This window comes from Cervus canadensis, chromosome 4 (genome assembly GCF_019320065.1).
Source record: "Cervus canadensis isolate Bull #8, Minnesota chromosome 4, ASM1932006v1, whole genome shotgun sequence".
Taxonomy (NCBI): domain Eukaryota; kingdom Metazoa; phylum Chordata; class Mammalia; order Artiodactyla; family Cervidae; genus Cervus; species Cervus canadensis.
The window spans coordinates 100,428,764-100,440,973 of record NC_057389.1 but is presented as its reverse complement, the minus strand read 5'-3'; positions in this window follow the sequence as shown (position 1 = coordinate 100,440,973).

Here is a 12,210-nt window from a genome sequence, read left to right as displayed (position 1 = left end):
TCTCTGTTATTCTACTCTTGGTTCCCTCCAGAGTGTTTCTGATCTCATTCATTGCATTATTCATTTTTAATTGACTCTTTTTTATTTCTTCTAGGTCTTTATTAAACATTTCTTGCATCTTCTCAATCCTTGACTCCAGGCTATTTATCTGTAACTCCATTTTGTTTTCAAGATTTTGGATCATTTTTATTATCATTATTCTAAATTCTTTTTCAGGTAGATTCCCTATTTCCTCCTCTTTTGTTTGACCTGGTGGGCATTTTTCATGTTCCTTTACCTGTTGGGTATTTCTTTTGCCTTTTCATCTTGTTTAGATTGCTGTGTCTGAAGTGGGCTTTCTGTATTCTGGAGGTCTGTGGTTCCTTTTTTTTTTTTTTTTTTTTGTGGAGGTTTTACCCAGTGGGTGGGGTTAGACAATTTGCTTGTCAAGGTTTCCTGGTTAGGGAAGCTTGCGTCAGTGTTCTGGTGCGTGGAACTTGATTTCTTCTCTTTGGAGAGCAATGGGGTGCCCAGTAATGAGTTTTGAGATGGGTCTATGTGTTAGGTGTGACCTTGGGCAGCCTGTATGTTGACGTTCAGGGCTATGTTCCTGCGTTGCTGGAGAATTTGTGTGGTATGTCTTGCTCTAAACTTATTGGCTCTTGGGTGGTGGTTGGTTTCAGTGTAGGTATGGAGGCTTTTGGACGGTCACTTATTACTTAAAGTTCCATGTAGTCAGGAGTTTTCTGGTGTTCTCAGGTTTTGGGCTTAAGTTTCCTGCCTCTGGATTTCAGTTTTATTCTTCCTGTAGTCTCAAGGACTTCTCCAACTATACAGCACTGATAATAAAACTTCTAGGTTAATGGTGAAAAGATTCTCCACCATGAGGGACACCCAGAGAGGTTCACAGAGTTACATGAAGAAGAGGAGAGGGAGGAGGGAGATAGAGATGAGCAGGAGGAGAAAAAGGGGGACTCAAGAGGAGAGAGACAGATCTACGCAGTTGTCTGTTCCCAGAGTGTTCTCCATAGCCCAGACACCCACAAAGATTCACAGAATTGGATTGGGAAGAGAAGGGGAAAGGAGGAAATAGAGGTGTTCTGAGGTAGAAAACAGAGAGTCAAGATTGGGAGAGAATAATCAACACATTCCTGAATAAAAATGGGAACTGAATATTGGATTCTTAAATGTTCACAATTTATATCATATACTGAAAAACAAAAATTAAAAATCTAGAGTAGAGGTTAGACTCTTAAAAATACTATATTAAAAACAAAAACCAAAACACACACAAAAAATTTTAGAAATATACATGAAGTTCAGTTTAAAAATAGGGCTTCTCTTCTTTATTTTTTTTTGTAAGGTTATAGTGTATTGAAAATGAAAATTAAGGAGTAGTAGAGGAGTATTAGAGGACTTTAAAAGAAATAAGTGAAAAATAAAAATAGAAAATAGAAGAGAAAAAGGAAAAAAAAGAAGAAAAAAACAGAAAGAAAAAAAAATTTTCCCTAATTAAAAAAATCATAAACATCTATGAAAATGAAAGTTAAGGAGTAATGGGGGAGTAATAGGCAATTTTAAAGGAAAATAAAAGAGAAAAAATAAAAAAGAAAAAATAAAAAAAATTTTTTTTTTCTTACTTAAAAAAAAAAAAAAGTAAAAATATATCTAGGAATTTCTCTGGAGCTCTTGCGGTCAGTGTGGGTTCGGCTCAGTTTCAGATAGCTCCTCGTTCCAGCTTACACTTCTCGATATCTACAGGCCCCTTCCGGTGTAGTAGGTGTTTTCTACAGGGGTTTTAATCTGTTGCACCGGTCCCTTCTGAAGCGGTTCCCTTTGTTTATTTGGCTTCTGTTTGCCGGTCTCTTCAGAGCCTCATTTCTGCCCTGACACAGGCGGGCGGAGGTGGACTCTTATTCAGGTAGCTAGTGCCCTCGCGCTGCGGAGAGGGGCTGGCGCTGCTTTCTCCGTCTGCGCTGCTCAGGCTCCCGGCTGCTCTATATGGAGCGCGCCCCGCGCTGCGCGCGGTTCCAGCCCTCTGGTGTTCCACAAAAGCGCGAAACAAAAAGCTGCGCCTGTTCTTTGTGCCTTCCCTGTCAGAGCGGTCCAGGCAGCCAGGGGCTTGACGGGCGCACTCTCCCCGGGTGCAGTGCGCCCACTGCCTTCCGCGGTCCCAGTGTGAGTTTCCTCCTGCGCCAGGCGGGTGCGTGCGCCTTCTGCCCTCCGCTGTCCCCAGCCCCAGTCCCCGCAGGCGCCGGTCGGGTGCCTGTGCCCTGTGTCTCGCCACGACCCTCCCGGCGGATGTCGACCATCCAGAATCTCAGGAGGTCTTTGATTAGAAATTGGAGGCCTGTTTGCAGTGCGGCAGGGGATGCGGTCCTTGGGGCCGAGCCTGCCCCCTTCCCCTCCGCGCTGCCTCCTGCCTCCGGCGGGGCTGGGCCGGTCCGCAACCTGCGAGCTCTTCTCTGGACTTTCTCGGTCCCTTTGTTCTGTGAACGGCCGACAGTGTGTTCGGGCCAGTTAATTTTCTCTCTCTCTTTTGCTCTCCCACAGTTCAAGTTGGCAACTCACAAAAGCTCCCTCCGATTGTCCTCAGGGCACTCAGGCCCAGACCCTACCCCAAGCAATGCCACCCGCTCCTCTCCGTTCCGCACTCACTTGCTGGTGACAGATGCGGGTGTCTGGGGTATTTTTCTGCTGGGAGTTGCTTTTAGGCTCGTAATCTGTGGGTTTTATTTATTGTTTCCCTCCCAGTCAGGTTGCCCTCCGAGATTCAAACACTTCCCCCAGGCCCGCCAGTGCGAGGATTTCCTGGTGTCTGGAAACGTCCTCTATTAAGACTCCCTTCCCGGGATGGATCTCCGTCTTTAGCTCTTTTGTCTCACTTTTTATCTTTTATATTTTGTCCTACCTCCTTTCGAAGACAATGGGCTGCTTTTCTGAGTGCCTGATGACCTCAGCTAGCGATCAGAAGTTATTCTGCATTATTAATTTCTAATTGACTCCTTTTTATTTCTTCTAGGTCCTTGTTAAACATTTCTTGCATCTTCTCAATCCTTGACTCCAGGCTATTTATCTGTAACTCCATTTTGTTTTCAAGATTTTGGATCACTTTTATTATCATTATTCTAAATTCTTTTCCAGGTAGATCCCCTATCTTCTCCTCTTTTGTTTGGCTTGGTGGGCATTTTTCATGTTCCTTTACCTGCTGGGTATTTCTTTGCCTTTTCATCTTGTTTAAATTGCTGTGTTTGGAATGGCCTTTCTGTATTCTGGTGGTCTGTGGTTCCTTTTTATTGTGGAGATTTCGCCCAGTGGGTGGGCTTGGACGACTGGCTTGTCAAGGTTTCCTGGTTAGGGAAGCTTGCTTCGGTGTTCTGGTGTGTGGAGCTGGATTTCTTCTCTCTGGAGTGCAATGGAGTGTCCAGTAGTGAGTTTTGAGGTGGGTCTATGGGTTTGGTGTGACTTTGGGCAGCCTGTGTGTTGATGTTCAGGGCTATGTTCCTGCACTGCTGGAGAATTTGCGTGGTATGTCTTGCTCTGGAACTTATTGGCTCTTGGGTGGTGGCTGGTTTCAGTGTAGGTATGGAGGCTTTTGGATGATCTCTTATTAATTAATGTTCCCTGTAGTCAGGAGTTCTCTGGTGTTCTTAGGTTTTGGGCTTAAGTCTCCTGCCTCTGGATTTCAGTCTTATTCTTCTAGTAGCCTCAAGACTTCTCCAACTATACAGCACTGATAATAACACTTCTAGGTTAATGGTGAAAAGATTCTCCACAGTGACTGACACCCAGAGAGGTTCACAGAGTTACATGAAGAAGAGGAGAGGGAGGAAGGAGATGGAGATGAGCAGAAGAAAAAAGGGGGACTCAAGAAGAGAGAGACAGATCTAGGCAGTACTCTGTTCTCTAAGTGTTCTCTGTAGCCCAGAACACCCACAGAGATTCACAGAATTGGACTGAGAAGAGAAGAGGGTGGGAGGAAACAGAGGTGATCTGGGGGAGAAAAAGGAGAGTCAAAAGAGGGAGAGAGTAATCATCACACTCCGGAGTAAAAATCGGTACTGAAGATTGGATTCTTAAATGTCCAAAATTGATATCAAATACTGAAAAACAAAGATTAAAAATCTAGAGTAGAGGTTAGACTCTTAAAAATACAATATTAAAAACAAAAACACACAAAAAATTAGAAATATATATGAAATTCGCTTTAAAAATAGGTTGGTTTTTTTTTTTTTGCGAAGTTATAGTGAAATGAAAATGAAAATTAAGGGGTAATAGAGGACTTTAAAATAAAAGAAAATGAAAATTAAGGAGTAATAGAGGAGTAATAGGGAATTTTAAAAGAAAATAAAAGAAAAAAATAAAAAATAGAAAAATAAAAAAAAAATTTTTTAATTAAAAATAGTAAGAATATATCTAGGAATTTCTCAGAGCTGTTGTGGGCAGTGTGTGTTCTGTTCAGTTTCAGATAGTTCCTTGTTCCAGCTTACATTTCTCGATATCTATAGGTCCCTCGCTGTGTAGTTGGTGTTAACTACAGGGATTTTAATCTGTTGCACCAGTCACTTCTGAAGTGGTTCCCTTTGTTTATTTGGCTTCTGTTTGCAGGTCTCTTCAGTGTCTAATTTCTGCCCTGACACAAGTGGGCGGAGGTGGTCTGTTGTTTAGATTCGCTTGCTCAGTCAGTGCTGTGGGGAGGGAGGGGCACTGCAGACAAATATCACTGGCATGTGTGGGGAGCACTCGCAGTGTTCCGGCCACACTGGGTTTGTCCCCGCTAGCGGCGCTTGTGCTTTCCCCGTCTACGTTGCTCAGGCTCCAGGCTGCTCTTTAGGGAACGGGCCCTGAGTTGCATGTGGTTCCAGTTTTCGGGTACTCCACAAAAGCGCAGACTCGGTTGGGCCTGCGTTTTTCGCCTTCCCAGGCCCAAACAGTTCAGGCAGCGGAGGAGCACTCTCCCCGGGTGCGATGCACCTTATCCCCTCCGCGGTCCCAGCCTCAGTTTCCTTGCGCGCTGGTCTGGTGCGCCTTGTGTCTGTTCTGGGGAGCTGGTCTCTAGCCTCGACCCTCCCGGCGGATGTCAACCATCCAGAATCTCAGGAAGTCTTTGGTTAGAAATTGGAAGCCTGTTTGCAGTTTGGTAGGGGATGCCATCTCTGGGGCAGAGTTTGCCCCTTTCCACTCCCCCCTGCCTCCTGCCTCCAGCAGGGGATGGGACAGTCTGCCACCCGCTAGCTCTTTTCTGGAATTGCTCAGGCCTTCCTTTGTTCCTGAGCAATGCCGCCTGCTCATCTCCATTCAGCCCCCACTTGCTGGTGGCGGATGCGAGTGTCTGGGGTAATTTTCTGCTGGGAGTTGCTTTCAGGCAAGTAATCTGTGGGTTTTATTTATTTTTCCTCCCAGTTAGGTTGCCCTCCCAGATTCACAAACTTCCCCCAGACCCGCCCTTGAGAGGGTTTCCTGGTGTTTGAAAACTTCCTCTATTACGACTCCCTTCCCGGGACAGGTCTCCATCCCTAGCTCTTTTGTCTCTCTTTTTATCTTTTATATTTTGTCCTACCTCCTTTCAAAGACAATGGGCTGCTTTTCTGGGCGCCTGATGTCCTCTGCTAGCAATCAGAAGTTGTTTCGTGGTTTGTTCAGCATTCAAATGTTCTTTTGATGAATTTGTAGGGGAGAAAGTGGTCTCCCCATCCTATTCCTCTGCCATTTTAGCTCCTCCCCCCAGGGTACAATCTTCTATTTAACCTAGTGTCTACATTCTCTATAGGAGTTACTGGTAAAGCTGATCATCAAATGTATGTCTCTAACTGACATCTATGTGAAACAGAAATTTCAATAAGGACTTTGACATAATAAGCCCTAGAGTCAGAGAGACCTTAAGTATGATGCAACAAAAAGTTGTGTCAGATTATATCTTTGCAAATGATTTTTTCATGGTGTCCATTTACATATTGACATATGTGATTTAGTATCTGTGTGTAAAGGGGTTTATTGTTGGGGTGAAGGAGTTTTTGGAATAATTATATCCTTCTGCTTGAAAACTTCCATTGTTGCCTACAAATAATTGCTCCTTCCATTGATCTAGATGAAATATTTCCCCGATTTCATTTCTGCTATAATCAATGAAAGAATGAATGAATAATTTAAATATCATATTTATATGATATGCACGATATGTGTAATATTATATATATATCCACATTATGGCTCATTAGACCTTAAATTCCCTTCTAGTCCTGTGATAAATGGGCTTTCCTGATAGCTAATTTGGTAAAGAATCTGCCCACAATGCAGGAGACCCCAGTTTGATTCCTGGGTCAGGAAGACTCACTGTAGAAGGGACAGGCTACCCACTCCAGTGTTCTTGGGCTTCCTTTATGGCTCAGCTGGTAAAGAATCCACCTGCAAAGTGGGAGACCTGGGTTGGGAAGATCCCCTGGAGAAGGGAAAGGCTACCACTCCAGCATTCTGGTCTGGAGAATTCCATGGATTGTACAGTCCATGGTGTCACAGAGTCAGACTGAGCGGCTTTCACATTTTCACTTTCCTGTGATAAAGGTATACGTTTCTCACAAATAGGCATATCTTTTTAACCTTTCTTGCTGACCTACAAGGAAAACTAAATGGAATCCTTTTTTAATAAAATTGTATGACATAAACTTGAATAATAGAGATGTCTTGAATGCTATTTAGATATCATAACAATTGCCTAGAAATAAAGCAACACATTATTATAATTCTCTCAGTTCTGTTCACTTGGATTAGTGTATATCAGTTAGCTGTTTCTACATAACAAGTCATCCTAAAAGCAAATGATTTAGTATAATGAATTTTTTACATAATGAGTTTCTATGATTGAGAGTTGATCTGAGTTATGATTATTTCCTCATGGATCCACTGTCAGCTGTCAGACTCTATTTTGTGTTTTAAAGGCTCCTCCACAATGGTGTGTTCAGCTGTAGTGGTCTTCTGTCTTGAACCACTTGATGTCAATTTTTTTCCTTTTATGTAAGTAAGTTAGTCTTTAGTTTATTGAGGATGGTGACTGCATGAGAGTTGGGCCATAAAGAAGGCTGAGCATCAAAGAATTGATGCTTTCCAACTGTGGTGTTGGAGAAAACTGTTGAGAGTCCCTTGGTCTGCAAGGAAATCAAACTTGTCAACCCTACAGGAGATCAACCCTGAATATTCATTGGAAGAACTGATGCTGAAGCTGAAGTGCCAATATGTTGGCCACCTGATGCGAAGAACTGACTCACTGGAAAAGACCCTGAAGTTGGGAAAGTTTGAAGGTAAAAGGAGAAGGAGGTGGCAGAGGATGAGATGGTTGGATTGCATCATTGACTCAATGGACATGAATTTGAGCTAGCTCTGGGAGATGGTGAAGGACAGGGAAGACTGGCATGCTGCATGCATGGGGTTGCAAAGAGTCAGACATGACTTAGAGATTGAACAACAGTCTTTTAGTTAATAAGAAAAACAAACAAACAACAACAACAAAAAACACCAAACCTTTATTTCTCAAATGTTAAATGCTATATTTAAATTTCACTGTTCCTAAATCCATATATGCCACTTTGCTTTCTTCCCAGTTAGAGGAGCTATCTTTCACCAGTATTAGTGTGATTAATATACTACCCTTGGAAAAGACCCTGATGCTGGAAAAGATTGAAGGCAGGAGGAGAAGGGGATGACAGAGGATGAGATGGTTGGATGGCATCACCGACTCAATGGACATGAGTTTGAGTAAAGTCCAGGAGTTGGTGATGGACAGGGAGGCCTGGCATGCTGCAGTCCATGGGGTTGCAAAGAATCGGACATGACTGAGTGACTGAACTGAACTGAACATACTACCCTTAACAATGTGCAAACAGAAAGTTTTAATTCTTAACTAATTCATTAGAGTGTAATTAAATATAATAAACTACACATTTTTAAAACACACAATTTTATAAATTTCAAAAACCAGCAATATACTACATGGTTCCATTTGTGTATAATTTTAAAAGGTCCACAATAAATTTTAATTTCTTTGTAATGTTATTGTTAATAATGAAATTGCCCTGAGCCTAAGTTTTATCTTTCAGAAGGAAATGTGAGATGATCAATCCTAACTTTACTTGGAGGTTGTGATGAAGCCATAAAATGTATGTAAATACTTCTCTGAGTCCCCAAACATTGTTCAAGTTTAGGAATATGTATATGTGTCTGTATCTGTATACACTTTCTCTGAAATAAACACACATAGATTTAAATGCACTGCTGCATTTGTAATTCCATCCATTGTACTGAAAGAAAACATGAGAGAAAGTTGGAAGGATAGAAGTAAAAAAATAAACACTTGAATGAACATAAATTAAAGAAAATGTAGAAATGTTAATACACAGATTAAGGTAGAATGTGTGACCTGAATTTTAATAATGACTTACTTTTCCTATCTTAAATTCCAAAGGCCTCAGAGTCAGATCCACATTTAGACAAAGTGAAATTCTCTCTACCAGCTATGGGGGCGAAATCTCTCCAGAATGACTAAAATTTTCTCCTATTAAAAATCAGAGTGTAACATAAAATGATGTTATATAACGGAAGCTCACTGATTGACTCCAAAGGGTTAAACTCAACTCCTAGGAGCAGTATGTATGCTGTTCTGTGCTAAGTCACTGCAGTCTTGTCCGACTCTTTGCGGCCCCATGGACTGTAGCCTGCCAGGCTTCTCTATCCACGGGATTCTGCAGGAAAGAACACTGGAGTGGATTGCCATGGCCTTCTCCAGGGGATCTTCCTGATCCAGGGATCCAACCTGTGTCTCTTACATTTCCTGCATTGGCAAGTGAGCTGTTTAATTTCTGCTGTAAGTAGGAAGTCAATTTAGGCTTTACAAAACTTGCGTGTAACCAAGGATTATAATACCCAAGTTTTATTTTAAAGGAGCAAAGTTATCCCCTGTTTTGAAAAGGGTAATGGTCATATTCAGAGATTTCTTGGGTTGCGTTCCTGCAACAGATCAGATCATTGAAGACCCAAAGGACCTAGTCAAGACCAATTGTCAATATTATACTTTTGAGAAAACTTGAACTCAGGGATGTGATGAGGTGCCAGGAGCCTTAGAGCTTTGGAAGCAGGAGAGGTAAAGGCAAAGGAGTGAGGAAACTGAATTTACCTAACTTGTAATGGAGTCTCTTAGGAACAAAGAATCAGAAGAAAAATTGCATTCTGTCCAGACCAGTGTCATCAAGGGAAATAACGAGCTTAAATGTTGGGGTAACAAAGGGAAAATGTGTTTAATGAGCTGACATGGAGGATGTAAATATCTCCTCTGCTGCAGTCCCTTGGCCTGATCCATTTTGCTTGGGCAGTATGTGTTCATTGCTTTTGTGGTCCTACATCTGAATGGGAGACCAATGCTTGATCTCTTAGCTGTCCTGTGCAGAGACAGAACATGGGTCTGCATCACCAGCTACTTAAGGGGGAAGTTTGACTTTCACAGGGAAACCTCCCAGACAAAGTGAGACCAACCTCCCAAACAGGTGAGTCTGAGAGCTCCACAGACACTGCAGGAGAGGATCAGAAGGATGGAAACCAGGAATGTACCTGAGGTCATCTGAGGACCAATCTAGCATAGCCCAGAGGCAGAGGTCACCGTGGCTGCTTGCTGGGTTTCCTGAAGATGTATTTATTTATGATGTTGAAAAGTAACAGTGAACTCAAAAATGAGATTGTCAGTGTTGACAATTAAATCATGCTAGTGGAAGCCCCACAGAAGAACAAATAGGAGGGGCAAACTGCATCCAGTAAAATTGGAACATGAGTCTAAGGTTCTTGTTAATTAACAGGAATAGACATATAGGGTATTAACTGTAGAGGGTCCAATAGTGAGGTGAGGGCATTTCATTTCATTGTAAGATGGGGCATGTTAGACTGTGCCTCCACATAGAAGAGAAAGATCTAAACTGAGGACTGTTTGCAAATACACACTTTCAATAGCTGTGTAGGCAAGATACACATTATAGTATCTTCTCTCACTCTTGTGTTCACTTAAGAGAAAAATTAAACTTAGTTATATAAGTGAAAAGATGTATGCTAGGGAGGTTTACTTTCCAACTGTTTTATTATCTGTGAGGCTAAATAGATCTGTGGATTTGTTAGTCATGCAGTGTTTCTCTATTTAAAAAATGTCTCTATGACAATTTTGTTTTACATAGTGGCATCAGAGTGCTGTTATTCCTTTTTAAAATTGCATTCTTTGATAGGAAGGACTATTTTTTAACAAAAAAATTTACATTTGTGATTTAGCTCTTTGTATATGCATAGATTTATTTGTGGGATTGTATAAGAATTGATAAATTTTGTTGGTCAAATCTGCCAACATTCTCTCCATTGCTTTTCCAAAAGAATTTGGGTATAACTGATCTTTGACAATATATGAGTTACAGGTGCACAGCATAATGCTTCAATATTTGTTTATACTGCTAAATGATCACCACAGCTAATCTCCTTAACATGTTACCACACATAGTTACAATTTATTTCTTGTGGGGAGAACTTTTAGGACATACTGTCTCTTAGCAACTTAAAATTATTCTAAAAAATGTGTTATGGACTATAGTCACCATGCTGCCTAGTGCATACAGCTCATTGCTCTTTATTGTTATTTTTCTCACCATAATACTTTAGTTGTCACTTTAATACTCTTAATGTGTCAAATCTTGATGTAAGCAAGAAAGGAAAGTGGGGGTCTTTAACACCCTTAGTGCTGATAGATAATTTCTTATACATATTTATTTCTATTAAGAGTTTCTCATCTGTTTTCATTTTTATTCCTTTTGGCCTTCTGATTAAATCTTTTCTTAAAAGCTGCATCACCTCTGACCATAATTCTTTACTATTTGACTTACATTCTATAGCCATATTTGACTTCCTCTCTCTACATATAAGATAAAATTATAACTTAGATACCGCTCCTTCCTCACATTGCAAATGTTCTTTTGTTATATTGTTTCACTTCCAAATCTTTGGCAATTTGATTTTGAATTAGTGATCCATGTTAATATTGTTCATTTTTACTCTATTGTGTCTTCTTATCAGTTAGTTGTAAATTTTCATTCAATTTTATTATTCAATTTATTATTGTGGTGCTAGTGGTAAAGAATCTGTCTGCCAAAGTAGGAGAATTAAGAGATCAGATGGGAAGGGAGGCGGCAGGGGGGATTGGGATGGGGAACACATGAAAATCCATGGCTGACTCATGTCAATGTATGGCAAAAACCATTACAATACTGTAAATTAATTAGCCTCCAATTAATTAAAAAAAAAGAAAAGAGAGATACAGTTTTGATCTCTAGATTGCGAAGATACCCTGGGGGAGGGCATGACAACACACTCCAGTCTTCTTGCCTGGAGAATCCCATGGACAGATGGAGGCTCCTGGCAGGCTACAGTCTATAGGGTTGCACGCAGTCAGACATGACTGAAGTGATTTTGCATATAGCACATTGCCCAGGAAACAGTACCCTTAATATAATTGCACTCTCACCGATATATTTTGTTCCATAAGTTCTTAAGTTTTGAAAAATCTCTTTCTAAAATGTGTTCTTATACATATATACTTTTACACAAATGCATCAATACAATCCTGAATACATTATAAGTGGTTTTTATATTTTAGTGGCAAATCGTCATTATGTTTAATGTTTTCCGCAATTTGTCCCTCTTTTGTTTCTTTCTCAATAATACCTCAGGGACTTGGTTCCAATCAACCAGTGTAATGGTGGTTCATTATTTTAATATCTGTATAATATTGCATGGTGTGGCTGTATAACTCACAGATTTGGTGGCCTATAATATTATTTATCAACAGGTGACTATTATATCACTGCTGCAAAAGTATTTTGAAATTCTTAATTTAATACTGTGTTTCTCCACCAACGGTAATTGTTTCCCCCAGGGTCCTTTAAGCAATAATCATAGACATTATTTGCTGTCACACTGATGAGTGGTAAGTAGTGGGCAAGGATATTTCTAAACATACTGCAATTTACAGGGCAGACCCCACCCCAGAGAACGATCTGGCAGAGAATGTCCACTTGTGCAGAGACTGAGGAATCCAGATTTTAAAACTATCCGTGTTTCTGATATCAGTAGAAATGCAGTTCTGATGTAGTTTTTTATATATTTGGCTGAAGTGGACTGCCTAATTTTACACTGGGGTCTTTAGTCCCTTTTAAAAGG